General features: G+C 45.7%; 1 protein-coding gene across 2 annotated transcripts in view; it reads right to left on the bottom strand.

The window, feature by feature from the left end:
• The window catches only part of KANK1 (KN motif and ankyrin repeat domains 1), a 129,476-nt gene extending 118,757 nt beyond the window's left edge, over nucleotides 1–10,719 (bottom strand). The window contains exon 1 of one of the 2 annotated variants that reach the window (XM_039729720.1): nucleotides 10,593–10,719. The gene's annotated coding sequence lies outside the window, so the exon portion shown is untranslated. Of the gene's footprint in view, nucleotides 1–186; nucleotides 286–10,592 lie in introns of those variants that run through there. The other variant, XM_039729722.1, reaches the window with a different exon arrangement.
• Between the last annotated feature and the right edge of the window lie 1,215 nt (nucleotides 10,720–11,934).

The following is an 11,934-nucleotide window of genomic DNA, read 5'->3' on the forward strand; positions in this document are numbered from 1 at the left end:
TTTGACTAAGCTTTAATATAGATACAAATGGCTGTTGGCTGACAGCAAATTGTTAGTGCTCCTAGCTGTGTATAAATACATTACTGCTATTTTTTATTTGCTCAAAGAATCTCTGGCTTAGCAACAGACATGGGAAACAGCCCACTGTTTCTGAAGACAGGATGCGCAGGAAAGTGCCTTACATACCCAGCTAGTTCTTCCACGGGGCAACACCAGTATCACAGGCCAGACAGTTCTCCTCCTTGCAATGAAACTCTCTCAGCACTGATGAAAGACTAGCTGTAACTGGACATTGTGATAAAAGAATATTAGGCAGTTCAATTAACAGTTATACTTGAATGCACCACTATGCATAAAGCAGCCCATAAATCGTGTCATTTTCACTCAGAGTTGAAGACAATTGTTATTTTCTGAAACACAGTAAGGAGACAACCCTGGTTCACTTTTGTGATGTAAATTAGCAAGTTGCTTGGAGGAGGAGGTGGGAAGGAAAAGTCTTTTAACTGAAATGACAATGAAACTTCCTCCCTACACAAAAGCCACAGACACCAGCTCCAGTGGTGTCTCCTCCAGGACCCCAACATTCTCCTTCAGCCCGTGCACAGCCAAACCTCTGGCCACTTACTGCACACTCTCCTCACTGCTGCATCTGCCATCTCACTCACTTGCAGTCACCAAAGGGACCTTGAACAACCCAGAACAGCCACCAAGTGCATTAAAGAGGGGGACATAAGCTGCTGCTCTTCCATGAAGATGTAGCTACAAGGAAACTTTTATTACCAAGCAGGAACGGCCTCCAAAGCAAAACACCATCCCAAATGAAATTCGGCTCCGGAATGTGAGCTATGTGGGCAGGGGGGCTCTGATGGATATAAAGGGAGGACAGGAGCAGGCAGGCTGCTTTCACAACAGTGGTTTCCAAGCCAGAGCAGAGGACCAGCTTAGCCACCTCCCTCATCCCACTGAGCTCGGGAATGTGAGCAATGCGGACTGGGGGCCAGGGGGCTTTGCTGCTCGGGAGAGAGGGATGGGAGGGGCTACCAGGGGAACAACACAAGAAGACCAAGAGGCAGCCGGGGTTGCTGAGGAGTTGCAGGGCTCCTTTTAAGCGGGGGGTGGTCTGTGGAGGGGTCAAAAGGCTCAACTGCAGACTGCAAACCAACAAAGGTCCCTTCCTGTCCCAGTCACCCTGTGCTTGTGGAAACAAAACTACAAATGTAGCTTTGCAATAAAACTGTCATTAATCTCTACCCCCTAAAACAAACTGCAGGCCGTCCTGTTTTTTTGGCTAGTTGCATGCATGAAAAATATACCAGCATTAAGACTAATAAATCTATGAACTTAACACTTCCTGAGCCAGATATTCAGCTGTACGTGCACAGACCTTCTCTGCCCCAGGCCAACAAAAGATGGAATTGCTACAGGTAACAGTCCTGAAACCCTCTCAAGCCTACTTCAGCCAAAACCAACAACCCCATTACCCAATGCAAACAATACTCTGTCAACTGCTTATTTATAAGATTCTTGAAGAACTCCATTTAATTTCGACCACATTTTCTTGATCCCCACATCCCAGTCCACCCCCTAAGTGACAGGGCACTGGCTATCTGGCGGGAGCAGCAGCCTCCCAGGAGCTGCACCTCCCAGCGCCGACTGCATCTCCTTAGCACGCCTACCGCACAACTCGTGACAGTCATGATGTGTGCACGGATACAAAGAGGGGCTTGTTTTCCTTAAATTTCCTCCGCGACAAGGCTCCCGGCAGCCACTAGTATTTTCATTTATGTGATCCTGCAACACTGATTGAAAACACGACAGTGGGCACAAGCAGCAGTAGTGATGGGATGAGAAACTGCTAGAAAAACACAAAGGAGACAAAGACTCGGTGCTAAATCACAGATGGCAACTTGCACTACACACATCGGAACCCTTGTCTACTCAAAAAAACCCCCATGCGTAAAGCAGCCCATAACACCACTAAGAACAAACCAAGAAGCATGCATCAAGTTTGTCAGCCCAGGTAACTATGCTAACAAGATACATAAACTGCAGCTAATCATGTCTGCATGATTTCCTGCACCTCGTTGTTTTAGAGAGATTTCACCTTGGTCTTGCAGGTGATTGATTATATCTCCCCTTCGAATGTTACTGACTTGTCATGCACAGAAAGCTGCCTGAGAAGGCTGCTGGTAAAATGTAAGTTGAGAAACGGTCAGTGATGCCAGACTAACATTCATCTGAGGAAAGAAAACCCTTCAAGAGCTTATCATCAGGAAAAAAACAAAAAAAACCCCAAAAAACAAACAAACAAACAAAAAAAGGCAAAAAAAACCCCAACAAAAACAAAACAAAGAAAAAAAAAACAACCAAAAAAATCCAAAAAGCAGCAACTTCAAAGTTTACAAACAAGTTCAGCCCCACATATCAGGAAGGAATGGAACTTAAGCTAAAAATCTCTTCTTGTATTGCATTTTCTGAGTCTTAAGATTAGTCTGGGAAAAAGACTATTGTTTTAAAAGTGAAGTTATTAACTGAAAAATGTGAAGTGTGGTTTTAAAAAAATATCATAAAGCAGCTTAATTCTAATCACGTTCCTGTAAACCCAAACTGAACACCTGAAAACAGCCAAATGACTTTCAATGTCTTAAAAAATTGAAGAAAAAACACCAAAACCTGTCTCCCCTACTCAGGAACTCTAGCATTTTACAGTTTGGTTTGGATTTTTCCCCCCTCTCTTCTTGGGTTTATTTGTGCAAAACCAGTTATTATGAACAGAGTTTAGAGCACCTTCAAAACTCACATTTCCATTAAGTCCATTGTGAAGCAGCTTCAAAACTGAATAGTGACAACTGCTTTTCATTCAGCAAGCCTGAATTTTCTGTTGCTAGCAAGCAATTTTCTGTTGCTAGACTCTACAAGGCAAAGTGCTACTGCCAGACAGACAGCTGAATAATACAGAGCAGCAAGAGAAGGGCTCTGAAAATCACAGGAAGCTATGGAAATTCTGCTTCAAATATAGCTGTAAAGTCCCACCTGGGTTAAGCTCCACGATATTCCATAACATCCAGATCAACTTTTGGCAACTGTCCTCTGCTTTGTTAGGATCTCTCCAGCCATTCTGCACCCATTTTTTACTTCTGCTCTCTTGTGCACTTACAACACACAGAACAAAAAAGCTAAGCCTGGCCTGCCAAATTACTTCTGCTTCCTGTCCCTGTTTGCCCCAGAAACCCAATTACAAAGTTAACTCATGCTAATGGAGCCTGAAGGGACGGGCACTCACACTCAGCTACATGGCAGGTCGCAATGAATGAACAGTCTGATTTTCACCCTGGTTTGGTATCTGAAATGTAAACAATGCACACTGAAGCTATCTGTTGCGGAACGGCAGGTACATCTGCGAGTATCTGTGGCTAATCGGAGCTAAAAGTCAGATTCCAGCATATGAGTCATTCATTACCCAGTAAAGCACTCTCCTTAAAAACAAAATAAACCCCTCACAGTGGGATTCACCCTCATCGAAAGACCAGTTTCTACTCTGAAGAAATCAGCTAAACGAAACATCTCTTAGTAGGTATTTTGCTGTAGCTATTGAGGTAGATACACCCTGGGGAAACGAAAAAAGCAAGGCTCTGCTCTAGTGCAGCCCTCCAAAAACTGAGCTGCAGCGGGAAGTAGAACATATCTTAATGTATCAGTCTACTAACACTGCAAAGGAACACTGATGAATTGAAACAACCTGCCTACTAACAGGTGGGTTAATAACAAAGCACTGGTCAGAACATACTAACAACCTTAAACTGCGTTTGCCAAGCTGCAAAACTCAGAAGACCTATCAACTCTTTCATTCCGATTTCTCTTCTGCTGGAAGTCTGGAAATTGGGAGAAAAATTCTGCAATATTGCTTCATTTAATAACTATGCATGAGTCAAGTGCCCCGGCTTTTGTCTCACGATCAGTATCTTGACTGTCCTTTGTTACTTTTCATATTCTAATTTTAAAACACCCAGAAGTGTCAACACAAATAGACAGAAAGGTTCCCTAGTCTGAATCTAAACATTACTTTCCCCAGTCACTCCACTTCTTCGTAAATTCCATTTGCGAGAAGTACTTCCATTGGAGAAGTACTGAAGAGCCACATAAACATTCATGTATATATCTTTCTTTCCCTATCCAAATTAGGTTAGTTTGGTATAACTCTCCGAGATCCTCTGCGTATGCTGAGACAGAGATGAAAAGAGCATCCATCATTCACAGAGATTTCACTATTGTCCGAGGTCCTTGGGGCCTTTTTGACACAGCTGTTCCAAAACAGCTGAAGAATGAGCACCATCCTTTTCTCATTTAACAGCTCATGAAGTGAATGAAAACACTGTGATGGAAGCCCCACCATGCACAGCCACGTTTATGCACCTAAACAAACACATTCAACCTCTGACATTATCTCACTTCAGGGAAGGCTTCCAGCCGTTAGCTGGGAAAACAGTTGTGGTTAAAAAAAAAAAAAGGATTAGACTAGCTCGGGGGAGATAATTAGTTTAGTTTTAAACGGATAATTAGTTTAGTTTTAAACGAAACTCGTTAGTCTTTGAGACTAACAGGTTGCAGGCTGGCAGCATGATGAGTAAAAAGAGCAAGGTGAGGAGCTCTCCCAGTCCCACCCACAAAGCAGGGCTTGGATGATCAGTGCTCCTGACCCTCATCTACCTAAAAGGTTCTAATGCACCAAATTCACATCACATGGAATTCCAACTCACCGGCTCGGGAGGCAATCACAGTACCACGATTTCATGCCCATTAATTTCTGACATCCCCGTACTACCGCTGAGGCTTCCCACCCTCTCATGCTATGTTGGCACAGCCCGTGGGACACTGCACACATCCAATAGCCGGGGGTGAGGGGAAGGAGGGAGGTATTCCAGCTCATCTGTTTCCAGCCAGATCAGTGTTCCAATCTGTTTTGTCCCACAGCCACATTAATACTAACACCAAGAGAAAGAAGGTGGCAGCAAAAGCGCAAGGGCTGCTTTTGGCCAGGCACAGGTTTTCTGCCTACTTGCAGCCCCTGTAAAGCCCCTGCAGCACAGGCAGAGCCAACAGGAAAGAGCCAGGAAGTGTGGAGACTGGCACGGCTGCTGAATAAAACAGAAACATTTCTGGCGCCACTCGGCAATTCGTGGTGCAAAATCATCCGAGTCAATCTGGGCAGCATCCTCCCCCTTAAAAATGACCCTGCAGAATTGGGAAGGGATCAGAAATACACATAAATCGTGAAAGAGGCTTCACAAAGACAGCTCAATCTTTAACAGACCAAACTACATTATTTGGAAGGGGCTAGTGGATTATGTAAAATAATAGATGGTGCATAAAAGCTAAATCAGTGTTTGGCCTTATGTCAAGAAGTGTTGATCAAGTCATACAATTAAGAGGCTGAAATGTGTGCACACACGCTACAGAATTTATTGTCAGTGCACAGCAGCCATAAAGGCTAACAGCTTAGTGAGACCAAGAGAAGGACAGATCACTTGTGTGGGTAACAGCCCTGTCTGGAGCTAAACTTAGGAAGACTACCTGAAATAACAAAAAAGCAGGGAAAAAAAGTCCACGGACTTAGAGTTTAAAAGTCAGTGTTAACTAGTTACAGACTCATACAAGACATACAGGATTGATTAGACATCATCAGTCTTAGATGTATGGGTACCTCACATTTGATAAGAACCTCTGTTACAGAGCCTCTCAACCCAAAGCAGCCTTAATAAGTGCCCTGTCCAATAACCAACATTTTGGCTGTTTGCATCTTCTTGCAAACCTCAGCAGCAGTCTAACCTACTCCTGCCAGGGCACTACTGTTTCATGTAAATGCACAGGACTCTTTGGGCCCAGAAGATGATAGACCAGTAAGAAAAAGCAAGGTCCTTGGGATGAGGAAAGGGTACCAAAGGTAACAATGAATTCAACAGTAAATCCTTCTAGATTTCTACAATCAGCAGCTTAGGGCATCTACAGGCAAGGAACTTCAGAGCACTAGCACATGATGAAACAGCCTAATACATCACCAGGCCAGTGCAGACCACCAATCCAACCCCTAAGTGTGGCACTGCAAACATTTGTCCAGGAAATCCAGTGAGGTGCACCCACTGCTCTCCTGGATACCAACCACCCCCAAACACCACAAAAAGCTGCTATAGCTCATGGCATACACAGCTGCAGGGAAGATGGAAAAAAGACCTATGATGCATGTAGAAGACCTCTCTCACTGCCACTTCTTTGTCTTGAGCTCTGTGTGTCACACAGCAACATCTCAGTGCTCCAGGACGGCACAACATCTCTGTCTGTGTGAGGGATAGGACACAAGCACTATCCCTGGGCCCCAAAGCAAGCTGGGACACCCCCAGAGCCCAACTCCTCCCACCATCCCCTTCACCAGAACATTTTCTGGAGATGCCTTGTTTTAGGGAAAGGTAGTTACCCATCCTCCAACCCATCAGGGCAAATATCTGGGTCTACTTTTGGCTCCTGTGTGCAACAGGGAGCCCATACATCAGAAAAGTATGTCAATAGCAGCTTGGCTTTTGAAAAGACCAGACTCAGTTTGACAATGCTTATCCACAATTAAGTTCCAACTGATCTTGTCCGACTTCTCTGTCTTCAGTCTACTCACATCTCTAAAGAATTAAAGGGACATTGAAAACACGCATTCATGACTCATGTTTAATTGCCAGCTATCCTTCCTCAGTACAGCTCTAATTAGAAATCAGAAACACATTTTTGAGCTCAGAAAAACACAAAAAATTGGCACTAAGTGACAAGGGAAACCTGTGGAAGTTCTTTAAGTCCAACAGGATGTCGCCTTCTAAGTTATGCTTTAGCCAGACTAGTCATTGGGTTTAATACAGGGTTAAGAGCCCAGAGTCCATGGCAGCCCAAAAGAGAGATCAGATGCTCTTGCCACCCCTCCTGAATGACAGATTTTTTTTTCATTATTATCAAAGCTCAGAAAGCATTTCCCATGTTCACTACAGCACATTATAAGCTATTTCTTTTTTTCCTCATCATAGACAAGTACACCATTAATAGTGAAAAAGTGACTACCACCACCTACATCTTTCTGCTTTCTGGAGTTTGCCAGGGAGCCTTTGGTGAAGTACAAATATGAACATGGCCTGAATCACTATTCAGATTTAACCACAAGTCTCAACGCTACTGTCATGACTGCAGACACAGTTTCCCAAAGTAAAACACATGGGCAAAATTCGCAAACACACTAGATAGACCTTACAAGTACAATTCACAATACAACAATGCTAGGAAAATATATAAACTGGGGGGAAAAAAAATCAATTATGCCAATTGTTAATTCCTGACATGTATTTATTTCTCTTCAGGTACCAGTCTTTTGATAGCTGGGAACAGTCATATAATTTGCATGTTACTTCCCCTCACTATATAGCCTCTATAATGGGAGCAAGAGACAACTGTGGAGTGTCAGAGTTGACAAGCCTAAGTAGTTTCCCTTGAGATACATAAATGCCTTTTTACAGCACTGCCAATTATTCAACCATGCAAGCAGATACTATTAAGATACTTAAAATGAATCATTTCCCACTAGACTCAAACACATTATAAACCTCACCATAAATCTGAATCTCTAGTCAAGATGAACTTATTTAATAATGTTCATAAATATTTTTATTTCATAAAGGCTTGTGAAATATGGTTATATACAAAAGGTTTATAAAAAGACAATATTATTTTTAGATATTTTTATATAGTTTAAACAAAAGACTTCTCAAATAAATTCTATAAAAAGTTACAGCTGGCATTTCAAGTCATCTCTAAACTACATTTACTGCATCTTTAAGAAGTAAGGTGGAATCATAATTTTTTGTAAGTTCTTCGTTGCTACCTCTTGTTGCAATTCTACATTAACGCCTCATCATCATTACAACATGAAAACCTAGTCATCAGCTTAACATGTCATCTTGACACAACCCACAAAAGTTTTAGATAAAATTCATACTTGTGCACATACATACACACACACACGTGCTTTCAATCCACTTTCCAACTACTATTTTTCTCCCCTTTCTGAAGTGCAGAGGAGAATTTGGATGGATAAACAGTACAAGCAGTTATGCCCGAAAACACCTCCTTCGGCCCATTAGTCAATTCCATTAGCTAAATGACTAGGGAAAAAACACTTCGTCTCCATGACCTACCACTTCAACAGGTGCTGACACCACAAGAAAATCTGCAACTCTCCTCAGTTAACAACTGATGTTTTAGCAACTGAAAGCACGATCAGATGCCCATTCCCGACAGCTCTTCACAGTAGCTCTGCATCATTTGCAAAACTGACTCTTCATTTGGACGTTTTCATTTCACTTTCACCATCTATTATTTAGACATGCAGCACACTGCAGAAATTGAGACGACAAGGTGTACCAGAAGCTTACAAACCTGAGAAAACTGCGAGAGTGAGAAAAGGCAAACAGATACGAGGGGGAGCTACTGGATCAACTCATCTCAAAGTGAAGTCATTTGTGCTACAAGAAATACCTCCATAGCAGGTTCTCCCAAGGAGGTGGGGTTTTTAAAGACACCCTGAACTGACACCTAAAACCAGTTCACATTCAGTTTTCAATCAAGGCTTTCTCCAGTGCAATTTTGAAGTAAAGCCCAATCTTAAAAGAAAGCAGGTGTGCACTAATTAAAAAACTAAGACCCTAGGGACTCCTGTATGGGCTGGAGTGCTACAGAAGCTGTCAACAAAACACACTTTACAATATGAATTTCCTTCTAGTTAGATTGCTAGCAATACAAAGGGAAAAACCACACTGTGATGTCAGACAAATGAAACAGAGTCTAATGTAACACCAAATTCCATTAAACACATGGTCAGCAAAGCTGCAGATTTTGAGGCACACAAGAGCATGTGTCCTTACCTATCCTTAAGCCCAGGCTGCACTCTGCCACCACCTGGGGCTGTGCCCCTGGCACTGGCGTGACCCACACTCAGTGCTGTGTGGAATGCAACAAGTTTCCCACCCCACTGCCCCACACCAGAGCTGCAGAGGTGCACCAGAGGTGCAACCTCTCTCACTCAAAACCAGCGGAGGAAGGACACAGGCTGTCTCGTCATGTGACAATATCTCATCTCCTGTTGAGGAGGCAGTTTTGGGGTGGAATCCTGTTTCATCTAGTCACTAATACATGGCAGATGTTCCCAGGCAGAAGAGAGACATGACTTCAAAGATACTGCTTGCACCACAGACTGGATGCAGCCCTACTCCTGTCAGGCAGTACCACCTCGCCCTACTGGCACCCACTCCCTTTGGAAAACTGACTCTGGATGTGAAGACCCAAGCAGCACTTCTAAGTCAAGCGAACAAAAATGTCAGCACTTTCTCTGGACATCACGAACACTTTCTAAATTAGTTTGGCCTTTGTAAAATTCACACATTATCCCGATTAGCCTCCTCTCACTTTTCTCATATTTTCCTTCCTTCTCAATAGACACCCCCACAACTTCTAATAAGACCCAGTCACTCTGACAGAAGGGGTGAAATAAAAGGGTAAGATACAGTCGATATTTTTAATCAGCAAATTGTGACGGTATCTTCTATGGCTTGCCAAGATAAAAGGTGGTCAACTACGCTACTGATATGCCAAACGGGCTCAGGTGCTACTTAGATGTTTGAGAGCTTTAACAAAAAGCACACCATACCTGACCTGAACATCAGTACAAGAAAAGTTAAATTCAGCTTGGTCTAATGTGCAACTCGGGGACAAAGCAGTCACAAGAAAGCCACTATCATTACTGAGGCTTTTAACTATATCTGAATCAGTTTTTACACGTAAATGCGTATAAAGTTACTGGGTCCCAGAACGTTGTTTCAGAAAAATTAAGAGTGTTTTCAAACACTTCAGGATGTCTTTAAGAGTTTGTGAATTGGGCCTTTTCTTTTTTCGTGAAGAGCATTCGCGAGACTCGTGAAGAGCAGCCAAAGTTAAAGCACTTTTGTACTGAGCATCAAAGCCCAAGACCTTCCCCTTCGCCCATCCCCCTACCCAAAAAAATTCTCTACTCTTTTGAAGTGCCGGCTCACAAGTTAGTGACGGTCCATTTAAACAAAGCACCGATGAACACTGCGCTCACATGTGACCTCTCCCCTTCCCAGGTATTCCCACCGCACCTGGCAGCGCCTCCCTCGGGGCCGGGGGAGCTGCCGGCGGGGCGCAGGGCAGGGTCGCGGCTCCGAGAGCGGGCGGGATGCGGCGATGCTCGTAATACGCGCGTCCGCGCCTCGTTTGCCATAATCAAGGATTTTTACTAAAAACGGGGAGGCAGACCAACAACTCTTCGCGACACGCTCACAGACCGGTCCGCCGGGACCGCCGTCTTCCTACAGCGGGGCAGCGCCGTAGCTGACCGTCCGCTCCCCGCTCCCGACATTGCCGGGAGCTCTCCCGGGGCCGGGGAACTGCGAGGCTCCTCGACGAGAGCGGCGGCAGCAGCTCCGCCGCGCTGCGCTCGCCCCTCGCCCGAGCGCCCACGTCCAGCCCATCCCAATCGCATCCCCGCCGCTCACCTCCGGGCTCCGCGTCCCGGCGAGGAGGTTGGGGGAACTCCAGTGACCCCGCAAAACTTCAGCTGTTTGCCTGTTTCCCTCCTTCCCTCCCTCCCGCCGCCGCGCTGCGAGCCCGCGGAGCGCTCCGGCCCCGCTTTGTACCCGGCGGCGGCCGCACTGCGGCTGCGCGCTGCCCAAAACCAACGCGGCGCCTCCGGCCGCCTCCCGCTCCGGGCCGGGCTGCCTGCCCCCGCACCCCGGCACGGCGCTCCTGCCGCCGCGGGACGCTCCGGGCCGGGCCGGGCGCGCTGGGTGGCGGCGGAGCGGCGGCGGTGCGCTGGAGTGCGAGCGGCGGGGGCAGACAGGAGTTCTCTTGCCCCTCGCCTAAGAGCCTGGCTCGGCGGCCGGCCGGGATGCGGGAGCTCCTCGTCGAGGAGGGTAGTTTACCGTCGGGGCTGCGCCTAGAAATTCGGCATCCTTGGGAAGATCTGCCGGGGGCTAACCGCAGTGGAGTCCGCGATGTGTGCGGGTTGGAGGGGCTGTGCGGAGCTCAGAAAAGGAGTGTTGGCCCCAGCAGGTCTAATAAATGGGGTCAGGTCCGATACCTGTCCTAGGCTGGTACACAGCCCAGTGCTGAGGATTCCCCAGTGGAGTCTCTCGCGTGAAACGCTCTTTTCATGTTGGAGCCTCGGCAGAATGTGCCCTCCGGCTGCACTGGGTTTGCTTTTTGAAAGCCCCTCGGCAGGGCTTTCAAAAAGCAAAATGGGCATCAGCTCTCTCTGCATTGTTTTGTGAACCTCCCCTTAGAAACAAAGTTTTTAGACTTGTGCCTTGATTTTTACTGGTCAGAACAGGCCATCTCTAAAACCTTTTCAGCTGCGAAAGGATACAGTACTCCCGGTTTTTGTGTGCCTTGAATTTTTTCCCCCGAGGGCTTGAATATTCGGAACGGATTGATGGTGTTTTCTTTCACTCCTCCCACTCTTATCTCAAGAGCTATCTCCGTTGCCCCAGGGATCCAGTGTCTCTAGGAGTAAATCATTCAGAAGCTTTGTGATGATGCCAGGAAGGGTTTCACAGGACAGTCCCTCCCAAATAAAAATCAGAATCCACAGGCCAGGAGTAAGCAAGATGCAGGAGACTCAGCAAAGTCAGGAGTGTACAGAAAACAATCCCCGGTTTTCTTTTCCATTTCTGGATATAGGACCCTGCAAGGTGATTATTGTGAGTTACTCCACAGAGCAAAATGACACAGCTGGGGTGCAACACTCCTTGTTTTTTCTGGTTTTACATGTAGTGTGCTATCAAATGCTGGCGTCTTCTGATCCCTTCTGATTCCTTTTTTCTGTGTAATTCCTCTGCT

The sequence above is a fragment of the Passer montanus genome, unplaced genomic scaffold (assembly GCF_014805655.1).
Source record: "Passer montanus isolate IOZ18808 unplaced genomic scaffold, ASM1480565v1 scaffold7, whole genome shotgun sequence".
Taxonomy (NCBI): domain Eukaryota; kingdom Metazoa; phylum Chordata; class Aves; order Passeriformes; family Passeridae; genus Passer; species Passer montanus.